Below are 19272 nucleotides of genomic sequence, written 5' to 3'. Positions count from 1 at the left end.
CCTTCAAATTAATAGGATGGATGGACGTGGACCATTCAGCCCTTAGGACCATACAGACAAAAAGGGGAGCCTTATGCCTGGAACGTTCCATAGATCTGTGTGGAATAATTGCTGGAGGTGACTTAGAAATTAAACCAATGTTTTTAGAAATGGTGCAGCATTGAAGAAGCTGCCAGGGTGAAGTGCAGCTGCTAGTGAGGAATCCATTCCACGGAAGTTCCCTTGTAACCATAGATGTCGGCAATGCCAGGAGAACTTGGCGTACTGACTGTAAGAGGAGTTGTCCAGAGGGTGGAGCGGTGCGGGGCCATCGTGGCAGGCTCAGTGATAAATGGGAACTCGAGGTACCCTGGTGCTGGCACGCTGCATATTTGCCACCCTGGGCCAACAGTCCATCATACTTTTGACAAAATGCTGTCCTTTTGGTGAACTTTGGTCATTCGGTATAATACCAAAACACACCTCCATCCCCAAAGTTACTCGCCTCTAAGGTGCAACCACCCCTCACTGGGTGCGCTTTGAATTTCTTCTAGTCTATCCTTTTAAAAGTAAAGCGAGGAAATTCTACACCAATCATGATAAAGGTATGCATGACTAGAGTCACTCAGCTCCACCTGAAAGGTAAAAAATAGTATAAAATGTGTGAAGAGGAAGAGGGTGTTGGGGAAGATACCATCGCGTACCACTCTGACTTCTGGGACCAGTCGACGGGCTGAGCCTCCTTCCCCCGCCCCCCCGCAATGGGTCGCCTTTGGGTAACACCAAAACATCTGGGTATGCCATCTGTTTCCCCGGGAAAACTTAGAAACCTCTCTATAGCTTCACTTTAAATCTCCACTGCTTCATACCTGCTTAAGCCATTTGTAGCCTAGCGGTGTTACTCATCTTCTTAGTATTTGTGTGTGTCTTGTAACCAGCAATCCTATCACCGGTAATCCAAAGAACCTGTGCATCTGTTGCTTTAATAAATTGTACTGCTCATTAATCTAGCCATGATCGTTCTCATTGAACGCCACCGGCTGGGGCATCTGGCAAACTGGTTACTAACAACAAATACTCTGATGAGCGGTCACTTCTACAACCCTTAGAAAATAGACCGTTGACCAAGTCTGAGACTAAGACTGGACTTAGCCGCACCTAGACTCCTCTCTGAGCAGGAGTTCAGAAAGCAAGGGGGTCCTGTCTGAACCTCGTGACTCAGCGGTAGGGTCTCCCCCTAGGCACTCCTCAGACTCTTACCATTAACACACCAGTGAGTTAAATGGAACATATCAGGTCGTATGAGAATGTATTGTCTCATGCCAGTTCATTTTAGAGCTCTGAAAGTTTAGGAAAGTTGGGGAGAAAGAGGTGTTATCAATTTTTGCATTGTAGGGGAGACGATTTGACTGGCTGCTGTATTTGGAAAGACAGTATTTCAGTAAATGTGTACTTAGAAAATGGTGGTCTCGGAGGCTCAACACAATCCTGCTGGAGTCTCTGTAGATCTCAAAGTAGTTGGCTGACGCTGTAGTAATTTGCGATCCTAAACGCATTGCCCATGTGCATCCCATGTCCGCCGTGCTGTTTTGCTGTTGGCTGCGCTTGGTGAAGGAGCGGAGGGATATTTCACTCATGAGTCTCTGACAAGATGAGAGCAGGAGCTGGTAGGAGCTTACGCGGTTTCCCTGGAGGTATTTAAAAGACATGCAGACGTGGTACTTCAGGACGTGGTTTAATGGTGGACTTGGCAGTATTAGGTTCACAGCTGGGCTCGATGATCTTAAGGGTCTTTTCCAACCTAAATAATTCTATGAGTCTATGATCTGCCTGTCCATTTTGTCCTCTCTATAGCTACTAGGTTCCTACACCTGCAAGGTCTCAAGGCAATAACTTTATCTTTCCTTGTCCGTATACACAGTTCAAACTCTTACGGTGTCTTTCATGATCTTGCAAGAATTAGATATGCATCTCTGGCTTTACAGATTCGGTTATGCTCTGACCATATCTTTGAGCCTGCGGCAGTGATAATTTTCACAGCCTTTTGTGTGGGTGCGTGATTCACCTTCCTTCTCTTCTTACTGGCCTTAACTTAGGTCTGGTGTTACAAAGAAGACACTGATGAAAAGAATTGATACCCTCAAAGGCAGTTTCAGTGGCTGACACAACCGAAAGGGCACAGACGTTCACAATGAAACATACTAAAGCGTGGGAGGGTCCCTAAGCAGTAATGAAGAATTCAACAGAGAACAGAGAAACATTTTGCCAAATGAACTGTCTTCTTGTTCCTTACTCTGTCAGGGTGAATGATGTGCCACGTACTTTGCTTACGTCTGGAGAAGGCATCCTCCTCAGAGAGACAGACCGTCCCCACTTCTTGAGAGAACTTGAGTATAACACTGCCAATGGTTTATGTTAACATCTTTATTCCAATTCCCCGTGGGTTGGGTTTGGGGATTTTTTATTCATTTTGTGTGATAATTGTGGTCTTTCATTCTGACTATGCTGGAAAGGAGCTATTCGTAAAACTCGTAATTGCGTCAAATCTGGCAATGAAGAATGCCAGCTGAGTGATACAAGTATATTCGACAAGTATTTGTATGCTTTCTAAAAGTAGCAATGTATGTGTTGCTAGCATATTTTTTGGCTAAACTATTTATCTAGCTAAAGGTCTTATCCACTCTTACTGTGTGGAAAACCTGAGTAGCTGATAATTGTGTATTTGATTTGGCTTAGGACGGATACAATTTGAACTAGAAAAGGGGGCACTATGACTGAAACCTATCACAGAGATGTTAGCTATGGTGTAAATTTTTTTATTATTCTTAGTGTGTGTTGTGTTTCATGAGTGATGTAACAGAAGGAAGCCAAACTAGGAAGTGGTGTTTTAAAAACACCAGAGACCTTGTATTTTCTACCAATAAGAAACAACGTCTTGTCCTTTACAGTAATATCTCCTGACATCAGTGTATCAGTCTTCAGTTGGCAAGTGAATACACATGGTCAAGAACACCATCTACTTGTGACAAAGTACGTACTACTGTGACACACATCTGACAGTGTGCTGAGTCTGGGGGCTTGGTGGTTCTGTAACGCAGCCTGTGAAGTGGTGTTGGTTATCAAATGAAATGACTCCGAACCGAAGCTCACAGCACAGCACCTTGATGTCAAGAGATGTACCTTTCCTAAGTGGGAAGGGGAGAGCAGTCTCTCCGTGCCCTCATCTTCCTGTCTGCCGGATTCTTCACCAGATTTGTGGTTGTGTGTTAGAGCAAAGAGCACTTGTGCACAGTGTGGCAGCTAAACTGAATTTCTTGGCAAGTTGACCTAGCCCACAGCCTGTTTATTTTGCAAGCCTGATGTAGACTCTTACATTCAAATTCGCTGATCTGATGTCAGCTTCAGTTTTCTGGCAGCTGTTACAGTTCAGTAGCTGAATTTTGACTCTACCGTTCAGAGGCTTGTTAGGCATTTGAGCAGGGTTTTCTTTTGAATGTTAGTAAGACAAATCTGAGAATTAGGGACAAGAAGCTTCATTTGGAGTTTGGTTTGCCGTCGTAGGTCGTGCTCGGTGAGTTTCCTTATCTGAAATCAGTTTCTGAAATCAGTTGCCTGAAATCATTGCCCTTCTGAAGGATTGCCACTACATTAAACCACAGTGTTAGAAGTGCCTAGAATGGAAACCTATTAGAACTTGACTGTTTCACTTCTTTTCTGTCATTTTAGAAAACGACACCTTCATGTTTTGGGTGTCAGACCTTCTTCATGTCTTCATTGTCTAGAAAGCTGCTTGACCTTGGCTTCACCGCTTCCATGCAAACGTTGCCGAGTTCTGCTTGTTCTGTCCCCTTCGTGCATTCCTGATGGCAAACTTGTGTGCACAACATGCGTAACGGGTATTAGCAGAGGATGTTACTGAGAATAGCTAATTGGACCTCAGTGAACTGAGACGGTAATGCAGAGGCACGCAAACAGAAGGATGCACATCTCCTTTTGCACATGCAAATAAAAGGTACGGAGCGCACCAGCGACGCATGGGAACTCATTGGCAGTGGTGTCCTGGAAAGGTGATGAGACACCAACGGTGGCGGAGGTGATGGGTAAACTCCAGGACTATGAAGCAAATCTCTCTTCCTCGCTCATCTCTGCTGTTGAGAGACTGTCCCGAGAGGTCCAGCAACTCAAAGAAGATATGACCTGCTCCCCACCAGTAGGGACCAGTGTCTCAGCCATTAGGAGTAAGCGTCCCTTTGCTCAAGAGAGAGGATACACACCACGGGCCACCCTGTGGTTTTACCTGCGTGACCACGGAGAGGACATGAAGAAGTGGGATGGAAAACCTACCTCGACCCTAGAGGCACGGGTATGTGAGCTGCAAGGAAAAACAATCACTGAGCGGGGTTTCTCCAGGAAAACTGCTGCTCCAGTTTCCAGTGCGTAACCATGACACTCTGAAAATCAATCTGTTATTAGTATTTGGCTTATTTTTACAACAAATTTCTCATCTTTCCATAATTTCTGTCATTGCCCGGCTTATAACTATTTTCCAAAAATGCTTTACTCAAATTTCAGTTCCCCAATGTACTTTATTATGTTCATGCCTAGCAATTTCTTTCATTAATAAGGGCAGGATTACTACTTGCCCTGTGTGTGTGTTATAGCCCACCCGTCCGTTTGTTCCGGTGCCTGTCAGGTCTTTATTATTGGCATCTTTATTATCATATTTAGGTGGTGTCTCAGGTAGAGTTATTTCTTTTTCTGGTAATAATGCCACGATGCCTGTTTCTGCAGCCTCCTTGGCAGCTTCATCTGCCAGTTGATTACCTGTTTCTGGTGGGGTCTTTCCTGTTCGGTGGGCTTTGCAATGCATTATTGCAACTGCCGGCGGGTTTTGGATGCTCTCTAGTAATCCTTGTATTTGCGCTGCATGCTTGATTTCAGTTCCTTGTGCTGATAAGAGCCCTCTTTCTTTCCAAACGGCTCTATGCACATACACAACTCCAAAAGCGTACTTAGAACCTGTCCAGAAAGTAACCTTTCTCCTTCACTCAGCTCGTGCCACTCCTTGCCGCTCACAAGTGACAAGTCAGGTCTGGCGGTGCCCGGGCGGGTGCTCTCATCAGAGCCCATTTCAATGGTCTGAACACAGCTCTGCTGTCACTTCTCCAATCAGGGCTCCCTCTTTGGGAGTTCTTTAGTAATTCCTATGGAGGTTTTACCACCAGTCCCTAACTCACAATCCACAGGCGTCACCGTCCCACCATGCCAAGAAATGCTCGCAATTCTCTTGGTGTATGTGGCTCGGGGAGGCGGCAAATAGCTTCTTCTCATCCCATTCCTAGTTGCCTCTTCCCTGTTAGAATTTCAAAGCCCAGGCAGATGACTGTTTCTTGGACAATCGGTGCCTTTCCTTTTGATACACGGTATCCACTAATTCCCAAGAAATTAAAAAGGCTTATTGGCAGAGGAGAACATTGTTCTTGAGTCTCTGATGCAATTTAAGGTGTCTTCTACATATTGTGGTACAGTTCCCTGACCGATTTCTTTCCTCCAGATTTCCCGTTCTTTTGCTAGTTGATTTCCAAAAATGGTTGGGCTGTTCTCCAAACCTTGTGGTAGAACAGTCCAAGTCTATTGTGTCCTTTGCCCTGTTTCAGGATTTCCCCACTCAGAAGCACAAAGTTCCTGGCTTTCAGAGCCAAGGGGTATGCAGAAAAAGGCATCTTTTAAATCTAAAGCTGTAAACCTGCCTTATTCCCTAGCGAGGGTAGTTAGTAATGTGTGCAGGTTTGCAACCACTGGGTGTACGTCTTGTACTGTCTGATTCATTGACTCACATTCTACCAGTAACTTGTATTTCCAAAATTTCTGAATTGTTGGTACTAGGCCAATTCTCTCTTCTAGTTTTAAAGGGTATTGTTTAATTCTTCCTGGTGACAATCCTGGCTCAAGGTCTAGCCTTACAGGTTCAGCTCTCTTTGATTTCCCCGGTACCTCTCCTGCCCAGGCAAGGGATATCACTGCATTTTTGACTTCAGCTGGGGTTTTCTTTTCCACCTGTTCAATTTCCTGCAATAAAAATAGTGATGCTTGGACAAATTTAGGCTCAGGTATTACTACTTCCACCTCCCCATTTTTAAATTTTATCTTGGCTTCTAATTTTTCTAGCATCTGCTCCCTGTGTCTAGTGCAACTTCCTCTGAATATCATCAGCAGACAGCCCAGTAAACAAAGTCGCTAACTGGCCTCTCCCTTCTTCTGACTCGGGATCAAGGGTCGTGTACTTCGGGCAGCTTCTTGCAATTTATTTAGGCAATCAGTCAGAGACTCTTTTCTACCTTGCTTGATTTCAGATCACTTTTAACCAATTTATAGCTTTTGGTGTAGCATTTCTTATACCAAACAAAACCAGCCTCTGATATAGCTTTAATAACAATTTATCTCCATTATCATTAGGGTCCCAGTCAGGATCTACTAAGGGAAAGTGTTGTTCTCCCCGTCCTTGCAATACCCTGATGCCACCTGACCCTCAACCTGCATTCTTGCCACTTTATGGATCATTTCCCTTTCTGTATTACCAAATAATACTTGCAGGATGGCTTCAGCATCCTTCCAGTCTGGGTCCTAAGGTTTAATCATCACCTTCAGAAGTATTAGCCACACGATCAGGATCATCCCTACAGCTACCGGTGGCTATTTTCCAGTTATATTCATCTGCGATTGAAAAAGGCACTTTCACCACAACCTGACCCTCATTCCTGACCGCTTGCCTCAGCAGCGCTTGCCATGCAGCTCCCTGCCGGCTGCGAGCTTTCTCCACCAGCGGAGCTATTCTTGAAACACTTCCCTCTGACTCACTGTTAAAAAGAATTAATTAAAAATCAATTAAAGTATTATTTATATAGAATCATAGAATCATTCAGGTTGGAAAAGACCTCTAGGATCATCAAGTCCAACCGCCAACCCAACACTACCATGTCTCCTAAACCGTGCCCTGAAGTGCCACGTCTACACGTCTTTTAAATACCTCCAGGGATGGTGACTCCCCCACCTCTCTGGGCAGCCTGTGCCAATGCCTGAGCGCTCCTTCGGTAGAGAAATTTTTCCTAATGTCCAACCCAAACCTCCCCTGACGCAGCTTGAAGCCATTTCCTCTCGTTCTGTTGCTAGTGACCTGGGAGAAGAGACCAACCCCCACCTCGCTACAACCTCCTCTCAGGGGGCTGCAGAGAGCGATAAGGTCTGCCGTCAGCCTCCTCTCCTCCAGGCTAAACAACCTCAGTTCCCTCAGCCTCTCCTCATAAGACTTGCTCTCTAGACCCTTCACCAGCTTTGTTGCCTTCTCTGGACACGCTCCAGCACCTCGATGTCCCTCTTGTCCTGAGGGGCCCAAAACCGAACACAATATTCAAGGTGCAGCCTACTAGAATAATAGAGGATATAGTGTATTAATAGAATATTATTATGCAAAACAACTCTCTGATCCAAACATGCAACACCAAATCTGTACTTCTGATAACCAAACCAAAATTCAGAGACCGGTCAAGACAATTAACCAAAACGGGGACTCGAACCCCTTTCAGTGGGACCCTGACCCACACCTTAAACTCTGGGGACTCGCACCACGTTCCAAACCTGGGGGTTATCCAAACTTTTGCTTGGGATTACCAAACTGGGGACTCTAACGCCGTAGGTACCTTTACACCCAAACCTGCGTAGCTTTTGCTGCGTCTTATGGGCAGGCAACCAAACCAAACCAAACCAAGTTGGAAGAGTGCCTTAAAACTGGCCCGGGGTCTTGCTTCAAGCTCTTCGGTCCAGGGCTCGGAGGTTCTCCCCGAGAATCCCTCGGTTCCGGCTGGAGGTCCTGCGATCCCACGGATCCGTCGAGACTCAGAAGCAGCGTCCCATCTGGGCTGGCAAAACTGACACCGTAAGTCAGCAAATATAAGAACCCTCTAAAACGCCATTTGTAGTTTTAGAAAGCAGGCAGACTACCTTGTTCATCAAGGATTCCAAGTATTGCAAACTTAGCTATGTTGCTCCAATTAGAGGCGGCTGTAGCTTCTTTTGAAGCTGCTATCAGGTATCAGGACAAAACGTGCTGCTTGGTTTTTTAAAATACCAAGGTACTGACTTCATTGCTTTCTTGGAAAATGATATTTTCACAGGACTGGGTTGCTCCATAAATTAGGAAGAAGTACAACCAAGGTCAAGGTTAACAGTGTGGTCATGTAAAGGGAAAGTGGTTAAGCTTTGCAGACTGCAACAAAGGGGACGAACACCTTTGGAAAACAGCTAAACTTGTTCTGGCTAAAGGCCGTGGATCCCATTAAGGCCGATGTGGAGTCTGACTCATGAGGATCTTCTCAGAGCATGTCAGAGGACACCAAGGACAGAGCACAAAGCCGGGCTTATCACACCTCTGCTCTGCAGCTGCCACTGAAGGGTGCGGGAGCCAGGCAGCAAAGGCTTTCCCTGTATTCACAGGCTGCCTTGCTGGGCTTTATGAGCACCTCCTCCCAGCGTTCCTCCTCCTGCGCTGAGCACCCCGTATCACCCAGTCTGCCCAGCGGCTGACCCCAGCGCCTGTGCACTCCCACAGGAACCACTGCCTCCAAAGGTAGGGCCACCCTTCTCCACTTCTGCGCCCTCCACACGTCTGTAGAAGCAGGAACAGCAACAGTTTGCAGACTCAGTAATTACTGGCAACGGCTCTATGTGGCAGGGATGCTGCGTTCGCAAGTGTTTTGCCCTGCACGAGAGGGAACTGCCCCGGTGTACGCAGGCAAAAGGCTGCCCTGCTGAGTGAAGCTGGGCTGGCTTTTTTGTGAAAAGGTTTTTTTTTCTGTCTTGTGACCCATTTGACAAAGCAGATCCACAACTCACAAAGAGGCGTAGCCAAGTCTGTCTGTTTTGGGAGTGATTAGGCCAGGAACCTTTCCAAGCCAAAAAGCAGTGTTTTCCACTTAGCCACATCAGGATGAGCCTGGGTTGGTGAATTTTGCTGCACTCGGACTCAGCGGGCGTCACAGCTGCTCCTCACAGCCCTCGCGTGGGTCCCTGGGGCAGCATGCCGCAGCAACGCTCCCACACCAGGGCAGCTCCCACGAGAAGCCCCACGGCAGAGGACCAGCGTTCCCCATGCTGGCACCGCCTGGCCTCGGCGTTGCCCCTCGGCCCCCACCTGCACCAGGAAACGCGGGTCCGGCACTGGAGAGGGCAGCTCCTGGCTGTGCCGCTGCCCCAGCGCTGCAGAGAGCCGGCCGCGATGCCCAGCCAGGGCCATGGGGTGAGGGGCTGCCGTGGCACACGGCCCTGCCAGGGGGGCAGGATGGGGCAGGCTCTGGGAGCCCCGCCCCGCGAGGTGACATGTGGGGGTGGGGCATGCCGGGGGCGGTGCTTGGGAGGGAGGTGTCCCAGGGTGTGGCCATGGGGGTGTGGCCGTGCTGTGAGGTCACAGACCCGCCGTGTCACGCCATGGTGTGAAAATCTGTGCCGCAGGCACTGCTCCAGCAGTGCCAGCCGTGGCAGCAGCAGCAGCAGCAGCAGCGGCATGGTACAGGCACGGGGGGCTGCGGCCCTCGCCCACCTCCTCCTTATCCTGCTCCTGGTGACTCTGCAAGCCTGGCACGTCGCGACTGCTCCATGGAAAGCGCGGGGATTAGGTAGGTGGGCATTGAGGCTGGAGCGGCAACTCAGGGGCCAGGCAATAGCCCAAGGGAGCGCTTCTCCAGGCTAGTCACAGTCGTGCCCAGGGCCGTGGCTCTGCCGCTCCCCAACCGGGTTCTGGCTTTCAGCCTCGGGGACGTTCGTCCTTGGGAGATGCCTGTTGAGGAAGACGGGAGCATTCCTGCTCCAGCCCTGCAGTGCTCTCCTTGGGTGAAGCCCTGTGGGACACACACACCCAGCCCACAGCCCGGGGCATGACGCTCTTGAGTGGAAGGGAGAGACGAGTGCCATGGAGCAATCCCACGTTTGAACTGCATTCACTGCCAGTCAGATCTGAAGAAGGACATTGAAATACTTCATGGGAGCGTCTCTGTTCTGTGTTTACAGACGTGGCTGGAGGCGATGGAGATCCAGCTTCCTGGCTGGGTTCCCGGGCTGACACGCTGGGAGATCGCATGGGTATGTCATGGCTTTTTACTTCCTTTGAGAGCTGCCAGCTCAAAGCCCAGATGTGAGGGAGGCATCTCTTGCAGGTGCAACAATACAGGCCGCGTGTGCCATGTCGTTATGTGATCCCCTTAAACGTTCTGCTATTCAGTTCCGACAGCGAATGTACCAATGTATGATGGAAACTTCTCGTGGGTGTTTGGTTGCAGGTGTGGGTACAGGGAGGGCTCTTCCAGCTTCTGGCCAGGATCCTGTGCTGGAGCTCACCTGGCATGGCTGGGGTGAGTAGTCACTCTTGACCGGCTTCCCAGACTAAGCACTCCTTTTCAAGATTTTATTTGTGAGAAATTTAACTTTATACTTTCCGTTAAGGTCCTCAAAGAGCAGTGTATAAAGCTGAGACAAGCAAATCTTCCCAGCCGTCATCAGAAATCCTAAAAGAAATCCTGACGGAATGGGACAAGGCAGCACCTGGTGGGTATATATCACTCCTAGCCAGAAGACTTGGGAAGCTGAGGTTTTGATGCCTCTATGGACCAGCCCCAGGATGTTCAGTGCTTCAGGGAAGCTAACAAAGAGAGAAGGAACATGTCCTGGCAACGCCAGGCCTCCTGTGAGATGAGCAGTAGTGTGCAGGACACACTAACATACAGGGTCATTCCTCTAGGCGTGGGTGGCAAGAGGAACACAAATGCTATGGATCCAGAAGATTTCTGGAAGTACTACACAGAAGGCGGCGTGGCGGTCTTGGGCTCCATGCTGCTTGGGATGGTTTCCTGTTGTGCCATCCGTCTGTGGAGGAAGAGAAGACGGTGAGTTGGTGGCAGGGGGGAGGCGTTGCCAAACTTCCGTGTGAGATGGCTGCTATTAGCCACGCAGCATTTCGAGGTAGGGTATTCTGGAGTGCCGAGTTAGTTACTGGCCAAACTCTCCTGAGATTTCTGCTGTAAGATGTTTTAACTGTCCTCTCAACTCATGGGCACTCTTTTCTGAAACCTGTCCTTACTGTTGCAAGTGTGGGTTAAAAGTGGCCCTGCCTCGACAAGCGCAGACCCAGCAACAGACGTAGGCAGAGCAAGGTCAGGAAGAAAACCAACGAGGGATGACATTGCCCTAGAAAGCGAGAAGCGCCATAGTGTCATCTCCCTAGAACCTAGCAGCAGAAATCAGCCTGTGAGGTGATGCTGTAAATTCCAGATGTTCACCTTGGCCAAGGTGTCCCAGCAAGTGAGGAACCTTCCCAGCTCTCAGCCTTGCTTTGGAGAAAGAGAGTAACCCTGTCCCGCCTGCACCCCAGCACTGCCAGCGTGCGTGTTCTCAGCACAGGCAGGGGCAGGGGTACGTATCTCTTTGGCTATATATTCTGAAGAGAGGATGGAGAGCACCTCACGGAACAGAGAGCCGAGACTGCCGCCTTGTCTGGCTAGGGAAGCCGAGTGCTGGCCTCTGCCAGGCACGCTGAGAAAGGAGGACAGGAGGCTCTCCTGGCCCTGCAGTGCCCTGCCCAGCTTTGGTCCCCGCGGTCTGCCGGGGTCAGGTCTCCTTCCCGACACGTGCAGAGCAGGCAGGTCAGGACGGTCAGGGCCGAGAGGGGCCGAGCCATGGGCTCATGGGAGCAGAGCCCCAGCTGAGGGGTGTGGGGAGCCTCATTTTCTGCACAGAGCTCTCTGTGCCCACAGCTCCCACGTGCAGCCGGGTGCCCACACCCCATGGGGTGTGCAACTCTGCCCCACGCCCCCCCAGCTCCGCAGCCATGGCGGGGCCTCAGCAGCCTCCTCTCTCCGCAGGTGCCTCGCCGCAGCTTCGGGAGCCTCGCCCCCACCAGCCGCCACCAGCCCGGACAGACGCCCGGCCCGCCCGCCTCCACCCCGGCCCACATGGCTGTCCAACTCGGCCAAGAAGGTGTTGCAGGAACGGCCCAGCACCCTCCAGGCCCCAGAGAAATGGAAACCACCCCCGCGCCCCCCAAGCCTGTTGCTAAAGCCCTCCTGCAAAGGCCTGGAGCAGTCCCACGAGAGTATAGACTTGGAGACTGACGACAAATGGGAGCGACTGTTGGCGTTCAACAAAGAATATTATTGCCTTCTATGACAAGGTTACCCGCCTAGCTGACCAAGGGAAGCCTGTCGATGGCATCTTTTTGGATTTCAGTAAAGCTTTCAATACTGTCTCTCACAGTCTCCTCCTGGACAAAATGTCCAGCATAGAGCTGGATAAACGCGTAATGCAGTGGGCGAGCAATTGGCTGGGGGGTCGCACTCAAAGGGTTATAGTAAATGGGGTTACATTGGGCTGGCGCCCAGTCACTAGCGGGGTTCCACAGGGCTCCATCTTGGGGCCCGGCACTTCTTAATCTCTTTGGAAATGACTCGCATGCAGGACTGGAAGGAATACTAACTTACTAACTCAGTCTGCTGAGGACACAAAATTGGGAGGAGCTGTTGACACTCTTGAGGGCAGAGAGGCCCTGCAGAGGGATCTGGACAGACTGGAGAGCTGGGCAGTCACCAACCGTATGAAGGCGGCCTCACCTCGAGTGCTGTGGGCAGTGTTGGGCGCCACAGGACATCAAGGATATAAAGCGACTTGGAGAGCGTCCAGAAGAGGGCCACGAAGTTGGTGAAGGGTTTGGAGGGGAACCCGTACAAGGAGTGGCTGAAGTCCCTTGGTTTGTTCAGCCTGGAGAAGAGGAGGCTGAGGGCAGCCCTCCTGGCGGTCTGCTGCTTCCTCACAAGGGGAGGAGGAGGGGCAAGCGCTGATCTCTTCTCTCTGGTGACCAACGATAGGATCCAAGGGAATGGCAGGAAGATGTGCCAGGGGAGGGTTAGGCTGGATATTAGGAGACGGGTCTTCCCCCAGGGGATGGTGGAGCCCTGGAACAGGCTCCCCAGGGAGGCATCACAGCACCAAGCCTGGCAATATTGCAGAAGCACTTGAACAAGGCCCTCAGAGACACGGTGTGAATTTGGGGTGTCCTGTGCAGGGACAGGAGTTGGGCTCGATGATCCTTGTGGGTCCCTTCCCACTCAGGACATTCTCTGATTCTATGAGTAACAGCGTGAGGTTTCTCCTTGGGGCTGAGTGGTAGAGGACACGTCAGGGATGCCCAGCCGGCAGCTGTGCCCAGTGCATGGCCACGAAGGGCAGGGACAGACCCCTGGGCCTCCTGGGTACACGGGTACTGCCTCAGGGCCAGCACCCCAAAAGCCTTCCTCTGAAGGAGGCTGGGCAGAGGGCTGGCGGCTGGGGCTGCGCATGGAGGGCCCCCGTGTCATCCCCATGTCGCAGGGCCACCACCCGGCAACGCAGCAGTCCCCACGCCCCGGGACAGGATAAAAGGCAGCAGCGTCCCATGGCCTGCTTTTCTTGCAAGCCCCTGAGACGACTCCATGGAGGGAGACTAGGCCTGGGCATCTCCCGGCAGGCGCGACCAGCCTGTGGGACGAGGAGGCAGGTCTTGCCCACGTGCTCTGGGAACAGCCCACGCATCACCAGCACCGGGCTCCGGGAGGAATTTTCCCCCAGGGCAGACTGGCACTGCTCCCTGGGGTTTTTTGCCTTCCTCTGCAGCCTGGAGCAGGTCCACTTGTCAGGGCTCCTCTGGTCCCTTTGAGATGGGTTACTGCCTGCTGCGCATGTGCCACCGAGATGGCCTCTGGGGCCCTGCAGCTGCAGGGGGGAGGAAGGCTTTTTTCCCCTCACGGTGTGGGCTAGAGAGTGTCACCGCGGGTTTTTGCCTTCCTCTGCAGCACTGAGCACGGGCCCTTGCCAGGGCTCCTTTGGGCCACATGCCTGCTGCTCCTGCTCCACCAAAGTGGCCCTCATGCCCTGCGCCCGGGGGAGGAAGCTTTCTCGACTCCCAGGACAGGCCTCCAGGGTGGCCCCCGCACCTTGCTTCTTGTCCGCTCGAGCACTGAGCACAGCCCCTTGTCAGGGCTCCTCTGGGCCTTTCCCCTGCTTCTTGCCTGCTGCTCTTGCACCTCCCAGGTGCCCCTCGTGCCCTGGCTCTCCCTGCCTCTCTTGCCCACGGCAAGTTCGGAGCAGAAGCCAGCTCTGCTCTTCCCTTGGCTCCGTTTCCCCAGGGCTTCTTGCTTGTGCAGAACAGCCTGTGCTTGGAGGGGCTCCAGCCTTGCTGCACCACCCACCAGGAGCTGCCACTTTTGAGCTCTCCCTGCATGCCAGGCAAGCACTGGGCAGGCACGAGAGCGCTTTTCACGCATCCCTGCCCAAGAAGGACAGCCTTCCCAGCATCTGAAAAAGAGAGTTCATCGTACCTTTTTTTCCCACTGATATGTAAAACCCTGTTTACTTTTAGCATAGATTACTATTGCTTCTATTACTAGATACCCATTACGAAAAGCAACAGTTAATGAACTGTCAAAGAGTAGACAGCTCGGATATTCTGAACAAGTAGGCCATCTTCACTCAAGCTTCACTCAAATTTGGTGTTTAAGGAATGAGAACACCTTACAAGTCTTCTTCCTGAAAAGTCATATCCCAAACTCTTGAATCATATTGAAACTTATCAAGACGGCAGATTATCAAACTGAAATATCATACTAAGGAATAAGAAGCCATTATCATCTCTGAGAATCAAGCACCATTTAGCAGACTTAAAAGAGACTTCTCTAAGAACAGTTCTTACGTATATGCACCATAAATGTTCTGCCATCAAACTTCAGTACTGCCCTGACAGGGTCAATACGTAGGACCAGGAAAAACAGCACGGTTAGAAATGAACGATGAAATGATGCTCAGCCTTTGGTGTAGAAAAGAAATTATAGTCACAAGACATTCCAAAGTATAATTTAGACAGAGAGAACACTCCTGTGCAAGGTGGCTTCCAAGTGCCTGCACAGCTTCTAACTCACAGATACACCCTTGAGCCAAAACGTTGCTAGTGAGCAGTTTCTGCAACAGCCACACAACCCGTTTTCCAATGCAGTGGCGTAAAACAAGACAAAATTAAGGCACCAAACGCGGCCTCAGCCTGAGCTGAAAAGTGCATTCTAAGTGCACTAATACCCTCCGCTCAGGTTAGAACCAGTATCTCTTCTGCCTCTGTAGCTCCTAACTACTGATACCTGCAGGAAAAAGTCTTACAGCCCTCGGGCAGAACGTGGCACTAAGTTCCACCTCTGTAACAGCTTTTATACCACGGTTACGGGGTTGCAAAACTAGAAAGAGCTATTGCAAATATGTCAAGAGAATTAGAAAAAGCCACTAATGAAAGCGCAGAGAGGATCACAGCCCTACACGAAGAAATCAAATTATTATCACAAATGGTAAATATGGAACCGATTAGACCTAAACCAACTTTTACCAGCACAGGACAGAGTATGTGCATTACTGAACAACAGTGTTTATGCTTTATAGGGTTTTTATGTAAATCAAGAGCAGAAAAAACGAAACTGCTAGAAACTAGATAAAGACTCACCTAAAAAGATCACATTGACTAAGGCAGGGATTACCCCTCAATCTAGTTGGGTGTTAAGGAGTTTCAGCAGGCTGTCCACACAAAGGCTCTTTCCATTATTCTCCAGTTTTCTCCTTCCCTTGCTCTTTGTTCATTCAGAGTCGCCTCACCTACGCTGCTGCTGTGAGGTTCAGGGAGCAAATATTACCTGTCTTCCAACAGTCTAGTTGTCTCCTTAGATGACTCTTTAATTATATTTATGTCTACCTTTTTGTAGCTATCACTCTAAAACATTCCTCATAAGACTATCCCTCGTAGAAACGTAACTTCTACTTAGCGTATGGTCGCAGAGTGTTTTTTCTTGTTTATGAAACTTTACGATGTTTTACTGGATGCTGTGCCTGCATACAGCCAGTTCTCTAAGGAAGACGGGTTGGGAGTTGGTGCAAAGCAGCTGTGGCATACAGCTGCAAACTTCAGAGGAGAAGCGTGATGTACGGAAAAGCGACGCAAGTCACAGGTAGCTGATGAGAGAAATGCTGGCGCTGGGGAGGTGAGGAGCAAGGTTGTCCGTACAGTGTTGGACCTTAAGGGCCTGCTTTTCCTAACTGTCCAAGCCCCTTGAAGAAACACTCTGGATCAATATCAACGGAATATACATTTCTAAACTGAAAAGTCGTAAATATACCTTTTAAAATAATTTGTATTAGATGCTCTTTGTAATCTTCTGCCCCTACAAAACCTCTCCATTAGCTGCCTAAGTCTTGAGGATTTGAAAAAAATTATAGGATGAGACATGGCTCATCAGTATTTTAAGGAGCCCCCCGGTGTATTGGGGCTGAGTCCATGAACCTCAGATACTGTCGGGACACTGAACAAACCTCTCAGGAAGTCAAAGTCAGAAGCAAAACCCAAAGTACCTTGAAGCATTCATTAATGGGCCCCACTAAGGGCTGTTACCGACAAAGCCTCCCTCCCCATGGACTCGTTAGAGAAAGTAATTGGAGGCTGTGGTTATGGTTTGAAAAATGCAAAATGCAGGCGTCCCTGATGGGGAGAAAACCCTTAGCTAGTTTCATGAAGCAGAAAGGCCAAGCCCTGACCAGAGCCCTTGGGAAAGTAGAGCCTGAAAACCTCACAGTGCAGATTCTCCTCCTGAGCCTTGGTGGCAGAGGCAACTGCCATAGCCAAGGGGACAAAGACTTTGGTTGATAGCCAAGGGGCGAAGACCTTGGTTTCGTTGGGCCTTTTAGCCTTGCAAGAGCCCTGAGCCTGCAGCCTGTCCTGCTGTCATGGTTCAGCCTCAGTCGGCAACTAAACACGCAGCCGCTCGCTCACTGCCCCCACCCTGTGGGACGCGGGAGAGAATCGGAAGAGCAAGAGCAAATAACAAAGCTTGTGGGTTGAGGTAAGAACAGTTTAACAATTACAATAAAATAATTAGAATAAGAAGAATGATTATGATAATAATAATAATAATAATGATAATATAACAGAGAGGATAAGGGAAAAAGGGAAAAAAACAGAAACACAAACGATACAACCGCTCACCACCCGCCAACCAACGCTGCCCGTCCCCGAGCCGCGATTCCTGCTTCCATCCCCTGGCCAGCCCCTCCCAGTTAACATACTGGGCATGACGTCACATGATATGGAATGTCCCTTTGGTCACCACTTTGAATCCGCTCTCTTGGCTGTGCCCCCTCCCCTCCCGGCCGCTTGTGCACCCGGCAGAGCATGGGAAGCTAGACAAGCCTTGACTAGTACAAGCACTACCCAGCAACAACCAAAACATCGGTGTGTTACCAACATTGTTTTCATACCAAGTCCAAAGCACAGCACTGGGCCAGCTGCAGTGAAGAAAGTTAACTCTATCCCAGCTAAAACCATGACACTGGGAAACCATCACGGGGCTGAGGAATCATTGCTGGCATGGAAAGCCATCATCGGGATGAGAAATCACCGTGGGGATGGGAATCCATCGTGGGGATGGGAAACCCTCACCTGCATGAGAAATCAGCATTGAGGACAGGAAATCAGCAGCAAGATGGGAAATCATTGAGACGGGCAGTTGCTGTGGCATGACGGGCACAACAGCAGCGACGGCCTCATTCAACACCTTCCGTCTGGCTGCCCTGCGAGGTCTTTTGAACTATCGTGATCAAGACAGTCTTATCCTGCTCTACCTCATTTGCCCATAAGGATAGTAAAGGAAGAAGCAGCTCCCAGAAGCTTCAGCAAAGAATTTGGCAAGGTCTTCTGGCCTGCTTCCATGGTCTCAGGACCCAGCCGCCCTGAAAAACTGGACAATTGCTGAAGCACTGTCACTGGGGGAAAGGTAATCCTGGCAGGGGGAGACTGCGACCACCAACTCAACTGGGGGATGAAAGGAGTACCCCGCCACTCCTCCTGAGCACGCGCAGTGAATTAAAATCACATTGTACCTTTAAACTTAAGCAGAGACTATATTGACCAATGGAAGAAGGGGATGCCCAGCCAGGTCAGTGGTTATGTATTAGGTAGGCGTGGTGCGTTAACTTTCATGTATAAATGTCAAAAAGGAGTTATGGTAGGTGTGCACGCCAGGAGGACTTCTCCCCCGCGCACCCGGTGCCGAATAAAGCAGTGCCAGCTCTTTAATACTCCCGGAGTTGAGGAGTTTTATTCCCGGCTTGAAATGCAATAAACCTGCCTGGATTCACAGACCTTTGTGCACCTTGTTGGTATAAATGGATAGCGACATGAGCTCTGGAAAATGTACCCCAGCGTCTGCACCCACCGATGCTACTTAACCCTTGGGTGCAAAGGGGTGGCAGCTTGGGCTGCTGCCCAGGCACCCTGGCACTGATCTCTGAACCCATGTTTCACTTCAGCCTCAGGCGAGCTCGTAACGGTCCCTTGGGCAGGAGGAGCAGCTCGTTACAGCACTGCGGCGCTGCAACGCTCAGCCTGGCTCACAAGTCAGCTAACAAGCCCTGGTGCTGCAGGAAACAGTTGGCAATAGTTATTGTGTGCTCCTAAACGGATCCTACTCAGAGGCTCACGTGACCACATCTCTGATCAAACTTGCCCAGAGTATGAAAACTCCCAGTGAAGCTTTTCCTGCTTCATCGCTTTTCTCTGGCTCAGTATTGAGTCAGGAATCGCTTTCTGCCTGCTAAGGGAGCAAGTTCTGTGCGGATGCACTGAGGGGGAGGTATGGGGGTTCCAGTCCCCACTATCATTTTTGCAAGACCCTCACTCAGCCCAGCACCGCATCAGCTAAGAGTCGCTCCTGTGCTTGGCTGCCTGCTTTGCTAAATACGACAGCTCAGATGTGCAGGCGAGTGGCTTGTACCAGCACGCAGGAGAGACTGCAGGGGGGAAGGGAAGCGGCTCGTGCCACCACAGCCCGTCTCCTGGCATGCTCTCCTCCAGCAATGTCCCCCAGTGGGAGTCGCGAGGGGCCTCGGCCCCAAGGGCCTTCGGACAGGCATTTCACAGCCTGTCCTGTCCCCATCTCCCGATAGAGAGGCAGAAGGGTCTGCTCAAAGCATTCACGCCTGCGGCCAACTTTGCTGGCAGCAGCCTGCATTTATCTTATTTTACGACTATCACCAGGCTGCACTTTCAGAGAGAGAGAGGTTAGCAGCCTCCCTGCCAGGCAGGGCTTTGGAGAGGCAGTGACGGGAGAGAGTGGTTTTGGCCATGCCAACACCCCCAGGGGCTGTGAGGACCCCCAGTCTCTACCCAGGACAGCTGGGTACTCGAAGCAGGCT

Source organism: Phalacrocorax aristotelis, unplaced genomic scaffold (assembly GCF_949628215.1).
Source record: "Phalacrocorax aristotelis unplaced genomic scaffold, bGulAri2.1 scaffold_45, whole genome shotgun sequence".
Lineage (NCBI taxonomy): Eukaryota > Metazoa > Chordata > Aves > Suliformes > Phalacrocoracidae > Phalacrocorax > Phalacrocorax aristotelis.
This window is presented reverse-complemented; position numbering follows the sequence as displayed.